Raw genomic sequence first — 15,828 nt, forward strand, 5'->3', positions numbered from 1 at the left:
ATTTATTTATTTATTTATCTATTTTGCCATTTGCTGATCTGAAGTTTGTCACACGGCTATTTAGGTATACACAGGTAGAAGCACGCTGGTGTTTTGCAAGCAGAAAGCAGCCTCCATTCCCCCCGCCTCCCGACACGGGGAATTCACTGGCAGAGTGCACGGGAGTAAGCGGCAGCAATCGATAGCAGACTGAAGGAAGAGAGAAATGGTGAATGAATAATGCACGTGGAGGAGGAGTCGGGGCACGACCTGCTAGCACCGCATGGCCCGTAAGTGGGTGCTGTGGCTGGGGCTGTAATGACGCGTTATTAAAAGCCCATATGGCTTCATCAGGAGCTGTGTGTTGTGGAAGGGCGTTCGTCTGGCTCCGGGGTGGGAGCTGGTGCGAGACGAGGGCAGCAGGCTGGGAAATGGCACAGAAAGAGAAATGTTTCTGCAAAAGGAGAAGTCTGAGGAGGAGGAAGGATGTATTTTTAGTGTCGAAGAGCTTGTGAATTTCTTTTGCTTTTGCCACAAAAGGGATCACGTGTGCAGTAGCTAGGTGTATTTTTGTTGGGGGCTTTTGGGGCTGGGGAGGAAACGTCTTTCAAGGCCCCTTTTCTTTGCAAGCTTTACTTCAGGGGGTTGAGCAAGCATCTTGTCTCCCCAGGGCATCCCAAAGGAACCTGCCAGACAAGCAGGTGGGTGGTGGGCGCTCACCGCAGCGGCTGCCAGGAAATGCCACCACCAGGGGTTCCTCGGGGCGTCGTGCTGAGGTTTGCTGACCCACTGGGCATCTGTTTGGTGAGCCTCACATCTGGCAAGTAGAGAACCATACCAGAGGCACGGGCGCTCCTGGTGCTCCTGCGAGGAGAAACTCTGCTCTGCTGACACTGAAGGAGATGTAATAGTTCCCTTTTGTGGTGCCTTATTCCTTGCTGCTAATTCTTTCAAAGCTTTTCTTTCTAGAAGTAGAGTTTTAGGCTCAGGGCATGGCAAAGGAGCTACATCCCCTAATTTGGTACTGGAAATGGTGTTTGGTCTGCGTTTTCATGTGGTTTCCACATTGCCTAGCATCTTCAGTGGGAACATTCATTCAGTGGGATCATTTCATTCTCAAAGTCACGCAAGGCAGTGTGGTGTGGCGTCGTGCTCTGGTGATACTACCATGCTGCACGTGGTATGTTCGTACCCACAAAGCTGGTGCTGATGGAAGGAGGCTGCATGAATGAAATCATTTTTTTCCATTCAATTTCCAAGCTTGATTCTGAAAGGCTTGCCTTGCCACGGTTGTGGATGATCTCAGTGGCACAACCTGTCTCCCTTTTGGCAACACAGTGCCTCTGTTTTTTTCCTGTAGGCAGCCAAGCATCATATCTGTTGCTGCTTGGGAGCTCTGCTAACTGTGTGTTCCTGTTACCGTCCTCCTCTTACCCCTGCCACCTTCTTGTTTTACCCAGGAGACGTTGTCCTGTGTCTTTCTAACCAGAGCCTTCGGAAAAAAAGAGTAAATTGAAAATCTGGCTCCTGACTCTAGCTAATTTATCTCAGTTGCTCAAAACATTACACAGCAAGTAGGCAGGAGGAAGGAAATGAAAGGTTGAGTTTTTTCCTGTTGCAGGTAACGAGGAAATAAAATAGGAAACTCAAAGCAATATTATCTTGCTGAGCTCCTGCCAGCATCACAGGCTGCGGGTGCTGTTTTGTTGCTTCTCTCTGATGATTTGCTGCTCCCGGAGCCGGGGGAAAGCTGGATTTAAGGTCTTTGAGGTGGCGCAGAGCAGGCTTACAGCAGAGATGAGTTAGAAAGGGAACTTTCAGGCAGCCTCGATAAGACGAACATTTTTATCTTGAAATTTTTCCTGTTCAAAAGGGATAGGTGGCAGGGGTGTGAGCTGCTCTGTGCTTGTCGTGCTAATGCAGAAGCTGGCTATCAGGGAGCAGGTGGAAATAAAATTGCATCGAATTCAGGCTAAGATCTTTATAATTTTCCAACCGAATGGCTGAGTAGTTGGATATAAAAAGCTTTATAAGTAATAATAATGTTGGGGTAATTTAATATCATTGGGGTAATAATAAAATTTAATATCATTTAATATTAGGGTAATAATATAATAGGGGTAATTTGTGGTACGTTGCTGTTCTTCTGTTAAAATGGAGAAATTGCATAGTGAAAGCCCCATTACTCACAGCTATACAGGGTACAAATATGAAGATAGACTGCAAGCCTTTCTTCGTAAGGAATTAATTTCTGCATGCGGAAACTGCCATCATTCAATTGATTTAATAATTGAATTAATATTCAATGTTGCTGACCAATATGGACAATTTTATTGTCTGGTTAGGAGTGGTTTATTTATTTAATGTGCTAGATTCAGCTAAAACACCAGTGAAATGGGTGGGACTTTTTTTTCCTTAATTTTCAAGTATTTTTCTTGACTTAGGCCTTGATAACTGTGCAGCATGATCTTCCAGGAAACTTGAAGGAAGTAGATTTTTTAAAAAAATTCTGTTTAACTGTTTCATTGGTGCTGAGGGAAGGCAAGCAACCAGAAGGGCAGTGCTTGGGCTCTGAAAAGCCGCAGTGGGGATGAGGACCTTGTGTCTTGTATGTGCAACACACAGCCTGCAAAACACGATGACGCACGATTTTTGCTGAAGAATCTCCCTTTTTATATTATTTTACTCAATTAAGACCCAGAGAACAGCAAACTCTGCAACTATTGATAAAAATTCCCGATGACCCGAAAGGATGTGGTCTAAGAGTGGGAGTGAGTTGGGTTTCTTGTCGATAGCTTAGACACAATGCTTATGTAAAATTCACTTTCTGCGTGTCGTGCTTTGCTGCTTTGCATGCTGTTCATCTCTTCATTTGTGCTTGCCAGGCATCATGTGCATGCTTTTCCACCCAGTGCGGCAGCGTGATGCTAACTGTTGTCTCGTGGATCTCAGGAAGAGGGTGAACAGGGGGCAAAAGCTAACCACATCCTGGGGGACCCTTCCTTCAGGCTGCGACGTGCTGCTCATCTCCGTGCTGGGGCAGATGGCTTTGGTTTGGGGCTGGTGGAGACCTTTTGTGATGGCCATTCCCCACCAGTAGGCTCCCTAGACTCCCGTTTTAGGTGACTGATTTTAAAGACTTTGCTAGTTGGCGGTACTCTTTGCTTTTTCTGTGGAGATAGCAGAAAAACAACAATAAAGACAGCAAAAAAATGTTTATACTAAGAAAATACCAGGAAAAAAATACTCTTCTGTTTTATTATTATTTTTTTTCTGTTAGGCGTCCCCAGATGTTGCTCTTTTAAATCCCATAAGCTCCAGAGAACCCCAGTTTCCACCGTGAGGAAGGGCCATGTGCTGGCGTTGCATGGGGGCTGGTCTGGTTCAGCCCTGTGTTGGGGAGCTGCTTGGTCTTTTTGAGCCTGAATTTTGTGAACAGGGAGGGGAAAAACAGCACTGCACAAGGAGGGAAAAAAGGCAGAAGAGTATCAAGTTCCATTGTAACAAGCTGCCCAGGTTGCTTAGAAAATATTACCATGATTGTTTTTCAGCAGCCCAAGTTTGTAGTATCAGCCTGTGCATCGCCGGGTAGAAGATGTGAGAGTACCACACAAAACAGTCCGGTATGGTATCAGATGTTGTAATTTGCACATCGCAAACACTAATCTCTTAACTGATCCAGTGCTCAGCACTGCTCTTCCTTCCAGCCCGAGAGGGAAACGAAGGCAGCGAGTTCGCAGCGCAGCCGGTGTCGTGGAAAAGGGCAGGGGGAGACCTGCAAGGATCCTCCAAGGCAGCAGAGTTAGCTGCAGAAATGCATCCTGCTGGTGCTCCCAGCCTGACTCAAACACTGGCTGCTGCCACATTTTAAATGATGAAACAGTAATAATAAACAGTGAAGCTTTTTATTTTGAGAGGCATGCTCACCCTTGTAGTTATAATGTAAGAGCTTAATGTATTCAGTGCTTACCCGGTACAGTTTCCCAGTCCCGGTTGGGTTTAGGCTGGCTGGAATGTTTGCTTCTGTGAAATACATCTTCTCTTCTTTGTAAGTATTTTTAAAGACTTAATAAAAACAAACATTATCTATTTTTGGACCAAAATTAGAGGACAAAATTTTTGCACTTTCCTCATACCAGAAAGAGACTGTTTTTCCTTCGACACTGTTCCCAGGGTAAAAGCTGTGGTTTTACCTCTGGCTATGTAAATGACTCTTCACCGATTTGCCTCAGGTGGAAATTCCCCTGTTCATAAATGGAAATTTTAATCTGCTAACAGTAAAAATAAGACTTTTTTTTTTTTTAAGCGAAAGCCAGCTCTCATTTTTGGAGGAAAAAGAAAAAATTCTCTCTTCACATTCCTTTTCTCCTTGTTGCCGTTGATGACTCATGCAGTGCCCTTTGCTGCTTAGTCCTGACGCTTAAGTGATTTTTCAGGTGGCTGTTAAAATTCTTAAAGCATTTCTCACTGGCATCCATCTCGTTTTGTAACGTGATACGTATATTCTGTTTATTACGGAGCAAATTTATTTGGTTTCTGAACGCTGCTTAATTTGGAATACACGCTTTAAACATCAAATAAAACCAAGCAAATAAAAACCACCCAAACATAACAAAGTCATGAGTTTGTGCAAAATATTTAGTGCAGGCAGGCACCTGCATCTGCCTTCAGCGTGCAGACAGCCACCCACACAGAGGTCTGCAAGATCCGGTCTTGCTGGGAAACTGTTATTAAAGACCCCTAAAATTCCAAAACTAGGAAGGTGAAGGTTTTTAATGGTATGGCTTTATCACCGAAGTCCAGTTTTATATTTTTGAGTACCCAGCAGTTGTGAAATTAAATTGGGCTTCTGCTTGTAGGAAGACCGGGTGCTGCTTTTCTTCTGATAGCAAAGGAAAGGATCCAGAATCCCCCAACAGTAATTTCAAGATTAAATAGCGTGGTTAAGTTAAGCAGGCAGTTATAACTCATAATGGAAATTTGTGGTTTTATAGATCACTTACTTTCTGCAAAAAGAAATACTCCCAAGAAAATGTGTTGCAGAGCAAGAAGAGGAAAGTTGTTTGTCACTCCTGAATTGTGAGAAAAGGGACGTAGCCTCCGTAGATTTCTGTTGGACTTATTTTGGTCTTGTATCAAAAAACATCTTCACCAGAAGTGAGTTTTTGAGAGGCATTCCTTGGGGGGATGGAAATGCTGCGTGTATGTATGCAATTAGGTTTTGAAGCGATAAAGAAATAAACAATATTTTGTGTTTACGCCGATGCTTTGAACTTCTGTAGCACCACCAGCTAAAGACCTCAGATGACTTGTACAAACAACAAAGCTTCACCAAATGCCCTGTGAAATGCGGAAGTAAAGTTATCTCTATTCTGCATGCAGAGAAACAGGTGAAACAACTTATTAAAGGCCACGGCACCAGTGCCAGTACGAGGAGTAGAACGTGAGTCCTTGTGCCAGGTCTTGTCCTTGAAAGCGTTAAGTCTTGGGATTTTGTAGTGTGTCATTTTGTTTGTTGTTGTTTTAGTGGTGTTGGTTTGCTTTTGTGTTCTGTTGTGCTTTATTTTTGCAGTCGGTAACCCAAACTGTATCCTCGATGTAGCCGGAGCCTCCTGTATCTCACAGAACTGGGTCAGTAGCATCTCCTCCTGTCTAGCATTTAACTAATACCTTTCCCTCTGTTCCCCGGGATCTTGTACTGCTTGCAACACCAAAAATTAAGTGAATTTGCTTTTTCCTTAACACAATGCTCATGCTCAGATGTTGTCTCTTCATTGGAATTTCAAAGTTACAACTAAGGAGGTATCAAACAAAGCCTCCTGGTTCATTTCGATATCCTCCTAAGGAGAACTGCCTCCAGGGGCTTTTCTCCTTTAGAAGTCCTGGGCTTCAGCTGATGACCAAGATAGAATCTGAGCTCCTTGCTTTAGCTAACTCAGGTCAGTTCTTGTTGCTCAATTTTCCTCCATAAATATTTATGGGGAAGTCATGGAGGAATGCGTTGTTCTCAAGTCCGCGATGTCCTTCATTGAAATGCATAGTCACACAAATCAAACAGTATTTTTATTTGGGCAAGGACACCTAAATATGCCATTCTGGCCTTCAGCAAGTGAGCTGAGCATCTTTGTCGTCATTCTCCCCCCTCTCTGTCATTCAGACAGTCCCAGGCTTTGACACTCTTTCAAAATCTCTTTGAACAGACAGGCTGCTTGAGTCCTTGAATCCCACCCCCTAACAATTCACCATCAGCTCCTAATACAGCTCGTGGGAAGATTTCACTTTATGGATTTTTCATTTGCGAGCATGTCCATCAAACAAAGAGAAAAAACATGCCGAGGCTCTGCCATGGCTTCCTGCTCCAAAATAGCTCTTTTGTGACAATAACAACAAGCAAACTGTGGCCTTGTTCTTGAAAAAAAACACAATCATTTCCTATTAAAACCACCATGCAGTCAGCTGACCCAAAGTCCAAGCTGTGAAATTACTGCCACATTTTCCTTCAGAGGTGTTCAGCCTACAGCAGCAAGGAGCTGGGTCCTCACCCAGAATTCGTCCTCTGCTTTGTCCCTAGCAGGGGACAAGGCGTTTTGGTGGGACTTGAGCTGCGGGAAAGGAGAACCTGAGATGTGGTAGTGACCTCAAGAGAGAGGTGGTGGTTTTAGTCCTCATTTTAAGAAGGTGTGCTGGTGAATTTCTCCTCTCAGTTTTATTCAACACAGCCTTTTGCTAGTTTCTGTTCTGTCCAGAGACCAACACGCGGGGCTACCACCCCCCAGTCCTTGCACCGCTGGCTGCAGTGAGTCCGTGTATCCTAACGGTGCTGTTCTTCCTCAAGGAAATTCTCTGTGCACTCCCTTTCCTGGGCAATCACTGTCTGTCCCTCCACATTTCCACCAGCCAGTGGTCCCAATGCATGCACTACCCCTTATCCAGTCACCTCCCAGCATGCTTGAATTACTCTGTACCTGATTATTTACTTAAGTCACCATTTCCTCCACTTTTCTTTTTCTTCTACTCTCTGAATATGTACATATATCTATACGTATATAAGTTTTACAAGTAAATTTACGCTATCTTGATAAAACATGTCCTTTGGTGAAGATACCAGACATGTAATCTGATTTTTTCCCCATTCCCTTAGGTAACTTTTGGGCAATTCATTTTTGTGTCTTGTTTTTCTCCTCTTAAGGACAGAGAAAGAAAAGTCTGGGCGTGCAGAGCTGACAGTGTAATACCATTCAAAAGCTCTTTAAGCAGCACAACTGAAAGAGAGTATGTATTCTGAATGCGTTAATGATAAAAAGTAAATGTCTTTAGTAGTGCTATATTCCTAACAAACAGGAATTTGTCAAATTAGGTTGGCATTGCCATGCTCCCAGTGCTAGGTCAGAGCTTGGTTTCCCTGGGATGAGCGTTTGCTCTGATAATGCTGCTGGCTAATTGAGCAGGTTGTGCGTGTTGTCGTGAGTGTATCACAGCTGATTGCCGTATGAATAATCCTATAGGGCTTGATTAAAATTGTGAATTCACATCCGAATTTCCCCAACAAAGTTTAGGAAGTTTTGGACCCGCGGTTGGTTTAGATCAGTCCATGCTTTCCTCAGAGAGCTAGCACAGATTTGCAAAGTGAGGAAGGTCTCTTCTTCCTCTTCTCTCTTACTTTGTGGCCTGCTTGAATAAATATCTGTAAAATACAGCAGTGTTAAGCTGTTTATGAAGTTCATCGTAATTAGCAAGGCTGTGGAGGCTCTGGGTGATGAAGGTGGAGGACTGGAAGGCTCAAAATATGAGACTACGTGGAAGCCTGTGGCTGCGCACATCCGTGGCTCCGGGCTCCACTCTCCTCGCTTCCATTCAACATGCACACTGCTAGTTTGCAAGAGAACCTAGGCACCCCAAATGTATGTGATTTAAAGAAATCCCCCCCAAAACTAAAAGCCTGTAGCACTGTGCTAGAGCCCAGAGCCCCATCATGTGAGATGCAAAAAGAAACGGTGATCCTCAAACCTTGAGCCCTGCTTGGTTTGGCCACGGGCAGTTCTCAGCGAGGGATGTATCCGGTGGCTCGTACAGACGAGCTCTGCTGCTCGCCTCTGCTAGCCCATGAGGATCACTGTCATACACCTCATGTGGCTGTGATCCTATTTCAGACCTTGTGGCCAAGAAAAGCTCTTTTGACTTTTAAATAAGAGCAAGTTACCAGCCATATTCGCAGACCAACTGCATAGCTGATGCAAAAACGCGGTTGCCCGCCTGTTTGGTAGTGTTAACCACATGGAGCAAATAGTTTCAACTCTCCTAAAACTGCTCTGGCTTCCTGTTTGCTTTGTGGTGCAATTAAGTGTGGCTTTTTCTTTTTTTTTTCTTTCTTTTTTTGAGTAAGTGGAGGATAAGAGACGGTACTTCTAGGCTTATCATTACTCCGCCTGCAGAAGCAGTGAACTGTTATTATTTACTTTTATTTATTTAGTGAAATTTATTTATTTATTTATTTTGTATTTATTTATTTAGTGAAACGTTATTATTTACTAAAATTGCCAATAGCTATGTGGCTTATGACCCAGGAGGGCAGGCACGGTGTTTTCCTCTCCAGGTGCACACTTGGCAGTTGAAAGCATTCTTGCCAGGCAATCCTGTAAAAAACAAGGTGCCACGGCCACGTTTTCTGCTGCTTGTTGTCCTCCTCCTCTTTCTCCCTCCGTCGCCTTTTCCTCTAAAAGCTGACCAGCCAATTCATCTGGGCTACAAATGGGCTGAATTCTCACGCACCACGTTGGTGCAGAGAAGGAATTTGGCAGGGAGATGTTTAGGAGCTGTATATTTGGTGTTTCCAACCACGTGCATTTGTAAAGCAATGCTGAGGAGAGCAAAGGTGCAAGAATGGGGTACCTGGAGTAGGAAAGACAAGAAACAACCTGAAAGGGGACACAAGGACAAATGCTGAGAGGAGAGCTACGAAAGGCTGATAGTTGAGACTAAAGGCTTGAAAGAGTCTTTGCTGAAGGAAAAAGGATGTGAAAAGAAGGTATTTGTATGAGCAGTCATTGTAAGTGTGATACAGTCGAAAGATGAATAGAAAACTGTGCTTTAGGTCTGGCATTGGTAAATCTATAGAGGGCAGCAGCCCCTGGGCCCAGCCAAGCGCTGTGGGATTTTCATCCCCATCCGTTGGGAGTCTCCCCCATCCTGGGAGCTCTGGGCACTCCTTATCCCATAGAAACTTGTACCTAGAACCTGCAGTTGTGATGCAGCGTGTCTGAAAACCCTTCCCTCTTGTCCGTTTGCCTTTCTACTGGCCGCAGCTCGCAGTGTGTGTCCTTTATAATGCAGCCTGGGAGAATATCCCTGCTGGGTTTTAGTGTTTATTTATGCATGGCAAATACTAATTTTTAAAATGAAAGTCAGTTTGTGTTGTCCAACAGCTACGTCTGCGCCAGTTTTAGTGACCAATTGTTGTTCTTGGTGAGCTGCTTAGCTTGGGGCCGAGCTGTAGGTGCCGCGTGGGTACTACCAGCCCTTCTGGCCAGCGTTTTCACCGCTTCTCAATAACCCAGAGGAAACCCAACCAGCTTACCCTTCCCGTCTGCTCTTCCTGGAGGTCTCAGGTCCTTACACTAGCAGGCTGCAACTATTTTTTGGACTTTCAGTTCCCTTCTCCCTTCCCTACAGTTTGTTGTCCCATTTCTCACAGGCCATGCAGGCAAACGTCCCGTTGAGTGTTCAGCGCGGCCCTATATGTGAAACTTGGAGAGCATGAAGAGAAAAGCTGTTGGGGAAGGAAAAAAAAAAAAGCGGAACAGAAACCAGAATTCCAGTAAACAGTCTGTTAAAAATATCTTCAACACATGTCAGGGGCTCCGATTTGAAATAGGCAGTTTCTGAGCTTTAGAAGGTCACGTTGAGACGTGCTGGTAGATCCGAGCAGAGCTGAAGAACGAATGTTTCGGCAGTCACATTTTGTACTGATGCTCAGATAGCCTGGGCTGCCAACTAGTAATGTTCAGGGAAAAAAATGAGTCAGATCGCAAGAATAATGAGCTTTTCTTGGATTATAACATGGAAAAAAAATGAATTTATACCTTAATCACATGCCACCGGCAGTGGAAGCTTTAGGAAAAATGGTGATTTTGGGACTCGTAAAATTGCAGGACCGGTCGGGGCAATGTGTAACCCTGACCGTGTCACGGCCAAAGGCTGTTTGTTTCCAGGGGTGGGAGCGAAATGGCCAAAGCACAGATCCACGTTCCGAATCTTGCATTATCCATGCTCCAAAGCACGGCGCGTTTTTTCAGATGAGCAAGCGGCCTTTGGGTATCGAATTGCTGCTGAAAATTTAATGAGACAGAGGAGAGTGATTGGTCTGCGAGCACGGGTGACGATCTGTATCCCCAGCTGCTGCTGCCAGGGGAGCAGCTGATTTCCTACGGGTCAGGAGGTGCTGGTGCAGGGGGAGGTCTTGTGGGTGCCCCGGTGCTGCCTGGGGGGGGTTCCCTGCTGCCGTGGGACCTGCACGACAGCCTGGGAAGGGGAAGGGTGGGGGAGAGCCTGCATGGCTGTGCTTGGTACCCAGCATAGACGTGTGCTCTGTTCCCTCTCCTGCAGGATTCCGGCCTTATTGCACACATTTCCAGATGAAGAAAGAGCAGGGGCATGGCTGAGGCTGCCAAGGAGCCCCTCCCTGGGAAGGAGTGAATCCCAAAGTATTTTCAGTCTCCCCCGTGAGTAGTTTTACCGTGCATGTGTATTCACGGCCTACCTTCGGCATCATGTCCTGTATTTAGTCCTTGAACCACTGCAGCAATGAGCCACTGCCCGCAGTTACCAGCACTGCGTGCATGATGGCAGCTGCGTCGGGCTGGTGGCTGCCACACCGTGCGTTGGCCGCCAGCATTGACTTTGCTGGGCATGTGGCATCTCCTGTTGTGTGCACACCAGTCGTGCGCACAAGCAGACACACGAGAGGTGCACACAAGCAGCTGCATGCCTTGTGCACACAGATGCATGAGTTGTGCACACGAGTTGCGCTCGCGAGTTGTGCACACAGATGCATGTGTTGTGCACACAGTTGTGCACACAGTCACACACATTGCACACGCGAGTTGTGCGCACAAGCAGCTGCATGTGTTGTGCACAGATCGATAAGTTGCGCATGTGCAAATTGTGCACACAGATGCACGAGTTGTGCACACTGATGCACAAGTTGCACACGAAGTTGCACACACACATATGCAGCTGCATGTGTGCTGCACGGAGATGCATGCATTGCACACACCCGAGTTGCACACAAACAATTTAATTTGCACATGCACAGTGTTGCACACACACACGATTTACACGCCCCCCCCCCCCCCCGCAGCCGCACCCTTCCCGCAGCAGTGCCGCACCGCCGCGTAGGCCCCGGCCGCACCGCCACCCCCCCCCCCCCAAAAAAAAAAACCCCGGCCCCCCAAACCCGTGCCCACCGGGACCGGGCAGCCCTGGGGGGGCCGCACCGGGACCGGGGCTGGGCCGGGGGCTGGGACCGGGGGCGGAGCGGGGCGGATCGGGGCGGAACGGGGCCGCCCCCCTCCGGCAGCGGGGCTGGGAGCCCGGCGGGCACGGGCGAGCGGAGCAGGTGAGGGGGCACCGGGCGGGGGGCACAGGAGGGAGGTGTGGGGGGCTTGCAGCGGCTCCCGGCCTCGGCTGGGGCTCGGGGGGAGCCCCCGGGGGTGCCCAGGCTTGGTGCTGCCCCGGCAGGGCGAGTGGGGGCCCCCCAGAGCTCCCTGGAGCACCCCGGTGCCTCAGCGGGTGCAGGGAGTCTGGGCGAGGTGGAGCGCTCTGGGCTGTCCTTGGCAATATAAGGCTTTTTTTTTTCTTTTTTTTTTTTTTTTCCCTTGGTGAGGAGCATCTGGGCTTCTGGTGGCGCCTGCCCATGGGAGCAGTTGGAAAAAGACCAATTTCAGCCACCTCCTCGGTGAGGTGTTTTTGTTAGCGCCGCTTCATCCAGCTCCCAGCCGTGCCCGCGCTGGCAGCGGGTGTGCGAAGTTCCCAAAGCTCCCCGCCAGCACCCGGAGCTGCGGCCGCCTGCGTGAGCGAGGCTCGGGCACACGCGGGGACCGAACCGCAGCGGGGTCGGGTGGTCGAAGTCCCGCATCACACGCGTGTCGGGGCTGGGGAGGGAGCTTTGCGAGCCGCTGGTTTGCGAGCTTCTGCTCTAACCACTACATGCACAATTTGTCGCTCGATGCCTCCTCAGGCAGCGCTGGCAGCGTAGCTGAGTGCCTGTAAACTTGCCTAAAAGGCCGCTTGAAAGTTTCCGCCGGGGCAGAGTTCTCGAGTCCTCCCGTCAGATGCTTTTCCTACCCCCCGACATTCCTCTGCCTCTCTCTGGCGATGCTGTTTTGCTTCCAGAAGGAGGTATGGCTGCCTGCTTCTGCTGCTCTTAAGGTGCCTCACCTGAGCTTCCCATCCCTTCCCTTCCTTCTGGCTGACACTTGTGGCCGTACCCAAGGCCCTGCTGAACCCAGACGAGGTGCAGCACTGCCATGCTCATGCCCGAGGAGCTCTGTGGCCCTGCCGGTATCGCCCTGCATGCATTCTGTTTTCCTCTCTCTTTCCCTGCTGACAACCCCGTTCATCATCGGCCCCGCGCGCAAACAAGGTTAGCTCCGGTTCAGATTGCATTAGTGCAGTTCTGCTTCCCGCTGCTCCTTGCTGGGATCCTGTTTTTTGGGCGTGTGCACGTGTAAGGCGGGCATGGAGCAATGTGAACGCTCAAAATAAAGGTGTGTGTATTTCAGAAGGGGAAGAGCGGGAGCCAAGGGATTCTTTGGGTCCAGCAGTTGTTCAAGGCCTGATCCCTGTGGTCTTCCTGCAGCTAGAATGCCTCCTGGGGCAGTGGGAAGGCTCGTTGCTCCCAGTCAGTGTCTCAGGATGCTGAAGGTGCCGATTTTTACGTAAATACTGGTTTGTATCAACCCCTCTGGTAGGGAAGGGGATGCTCTGCGGAGTTGCAGAGGCCTGAAATGTTGGGCGCGTGCATTTTCATCCCTTGCCCAGTTGTCTTGAACAGATCCTGTCATACATCTGCTTCAGTCTAATGGTTTGTGTAAGCAAAGTAATGAGTAAAGGTGATTAATCAGGGGCTTAGAGATCTCTCATGAAAGGCATCATGGAAAAAATGCAGCTACGTGCCCTCTGTAGAGCCAGAGGAACAAAAAAGTATTGTGAGAACAACCGAATCAGTGCAGAGAACTGTGTGGCGGGATATAAAAGATCAATCTATAAAACAGAAGCTGATAATATGCAAAAGTCTTTATTTGAGTATTATATTTGGCAGAGGTAGAAGTCTGACTATGGCAAACCAAATAAAGATCACCATATTCTAAACCCAGGTTTGAGGAAATGAACCCCGAGCATACAAAAGCGTTGACTTCAGGTGTTGTTAAGGGTTTGAATGCTTCTCCCCACCTTTTCAGGGGTTTTCCTGCCTGGTTCATAGTCCAAGCCTTACACTTAGGCGTGTGTTGGAGGAGGAGGATCCAGAGGCAGAGCTGTGGTATAACTCAGGGCTGTGCTGAAGGTGCAGTGCTGTCCCAGGAACGGAAAGGGAGCACAGATGGCTTAGCACAGCTGGGACACTGACCTGTACTTTATAGAGAACTTATGGAAACTGTAAAGGAAACACTTTTGACATGTGAGAGCACAGGAGCTCTCGTGCCAAATCTATCCTATTAACTTCTCTGAAATAAATGATGTTCAGAAGCAGCTCCAGGTCCTCTAAGCAGTCTGGAACATCCCACCTAATCTGCTGGGGCCAGAGCACAGCAGACGCTTGCACCTCTGCACCCAGCAGTCTCCCAAGCTGTGCTTCTAGCACCTTTCCCCAGCATGTGTTCATTTTTAGAAGAACAAATAGACAGGTTGTCAGAGCTGCTAAGGTCATGACAGAGCTTCTGTTGGTTGCATCCACATCCTGGTATTGAGGCCTGGGTTACAAATTCTTATGTTAGGCCACAAGGCCAAGCAATTTCAGCTGTTTTTAATATGCAGTTAAGTTGATGAGTGGCACCTGGTGCATGTAACCAGCTAGCCCTGCTGAGGGGCCTTCCCCAAAGCTCCCACCTGCAGTCACTTTGAATTGCTTGCGTGTCTCTGGGGGCACGCTTGTGTGCTCGGGGAGTTTTCCCAGTCTGTTCTTTGAGGGTAATTTGCAGGTTACTTTTACAAAAGTCTGATGCTCAAATGACTTGCCTTTGCTCGCAGTGTACAGCAGACCTCTTTCAGCCCATGACCACCACCAAAAAAGCAAGCTCAAGCTCAACACACCTTCAGAAGACTCCCTGATGTGGGTGTGCTGTGTCGGGGAGAGCACAGACTTGGTTCAGACCTGCTAAACATGTTGCTTGTGTGGTAAAGACGTGCCAAGCACATGTGTACATAAAAATTCCCGTGGTCTCCTCCCTCAGCTGAGCTGATGCCTGCAATGAAAGTGGCTTCCTGCAGTCTCCCACGCTGCACGCATCACCTGTGAGCTCCGTGCCACTCATTTCTTATAAAGTTGAAAGGTTTTTTGTAGTCTCGGGGTTTAGTAATTCTGTAATCGGTTTGTAGGCGTTAGAGCTTCCGTGTCTGTCTAACGCAGCAGCCTCGCAGAGGTTTGTGGAACACTACTCTGCGTGTGATCTTGATAGCTTGCTGCTTTTTTTTTTCACTCAATAGCAGTTGTGTGTTGTAAACACCAGAGCTGTGGTTGATAAGTTTACAGGAGGAGATGTGTGTTAGTGTGTTTTGTGTTGACTGCTGGCTCACTGAATACCACCCAGGTAATTTCGAATGTGTCTGCTACGTTCTGCATAGGTTTGCCTTTCTGTGCACTGCACGTTCCTCAGTGTGGTACGAATTCAAAACGTGTATCATGCCTACATGCGTTACATGGCATCCAGTCACGTAAGGGTTTTATGATGGACTCATCCCATCTGCATCTCAGCTCTGTCTTGGCCATCTCTCCTCTTTGGGAAAAACACACGTTTAGTACCTTCACATTAAAGCAAGGTGAGACCTTAAGGAGGGCAAAGCAGTCTGTAGCTTTCCTGTAGAATAATCACTTGAGGCAAAGAGGGAGAGGAAGCAAAGGATTCATCCTCACCTGGAATTTTGTCTCGTAATTATTTTCCTCTGCCTCTTTTTCTGCCCAGGGATGGAGAGGTCTGGGCATTGTAAGATGGATTCGTTGCCCATACGGCTCTCAGTAAGGCAGTGATTAGCACCAGTGGATGCGCCTTTCCTGATTGCTCCCCTAGGAAATGGGCCGACTCCACATCCCAAAATTACTGAGGGATTGAGGAGCAGGTGTCCACTACTAATAATTTTTGCTGCTGGTTGGACAGGGCTGAACCAGAGCAGGGGGCAGCGTGGAGTGGGTCCGTGTGTATTTTATTTCTAGTTTCATGAGAAAGTCTTTCTTACCCAGCTTTTTACTTTCCCCTTTGAAAATATTCCACAGTGCAGAAATACGTGTGAAAAGGGGATCACACTTGACTGCTGTGAGAATTGTGGGGAACAGCTTCTTGCTTAGACCCGTGGAAATCTGTTGGTGCATGCTCGATGCTCTGGGGCCTGCGTTGTGCAACGTTCATCTCTCTTCCTCTTACATGCTCTGAGAAGTCCGAAGCGACACTGAGCCCTGCCAGCTGCGTCGTGGCTGGCCGCTCACCGCACCTCGTTCGCAGCACCTGGGGCTCCCACCACACGTGCTTGCTTACTGTGAGAGAAAAACTTCAATTATTGCCTCCGTGTGGGCCATGAAGAGCGGCTCTTTAGGGCAGCGGGGGTCCTGCCCCTCTCAGGAAATGGCAGAATAATGTTTTG

The 15,828-nt window shown here is 47.9% G+C and overlaps 1 protein-coding gene across 6 annotated transcripts in view; it reads left to right on the forward strand.

The window, feature by feature from the left end:
- PIK3CD (phosphatidylinositol-4,5-bisphosphate 3-kinase catalytic subunit delta) overlaps positions 1 to 15,828 on the forward strand; it is a 48,964-nt gene that overhangs the window by 3,752 nt on the left and 29,384 nt on the right. For 2 of the 6 annotated variants that reach the window (XR_014573211.1, XM_083802255.1), the window contains exons 1-2: positions 5,720 to 7,251; positions 10,582 to 10,697. The gene's annotated coding sequence lies outside the window, so the exon portion shown is untranslated. Of the gene's footprint in view, positions 1 to 64; positions 270 to 649; positions 5,611 to 5,719; positions 7,252 to 10,581; positions 10,698 to 11,492; positions 11,594 to 15,828 lie in introns of those variants that run through there. The other 4 variants (XM_083802257.1, XM_083802258.1, XM_083802256.1 and 1 more) reach the window with 4 other exon arrangements.

The sequence above is a fragment of the Anser anser genome (assembly GCF_964211835.1).
Source record: "Anser anser genome assembly, chromosome: 17".
NCBI classification, from domain to species: Eukaryota; Metazoa; Chordata; class Aves; order Anseriformes; family Anatidae; genus Anser; species Anser anser.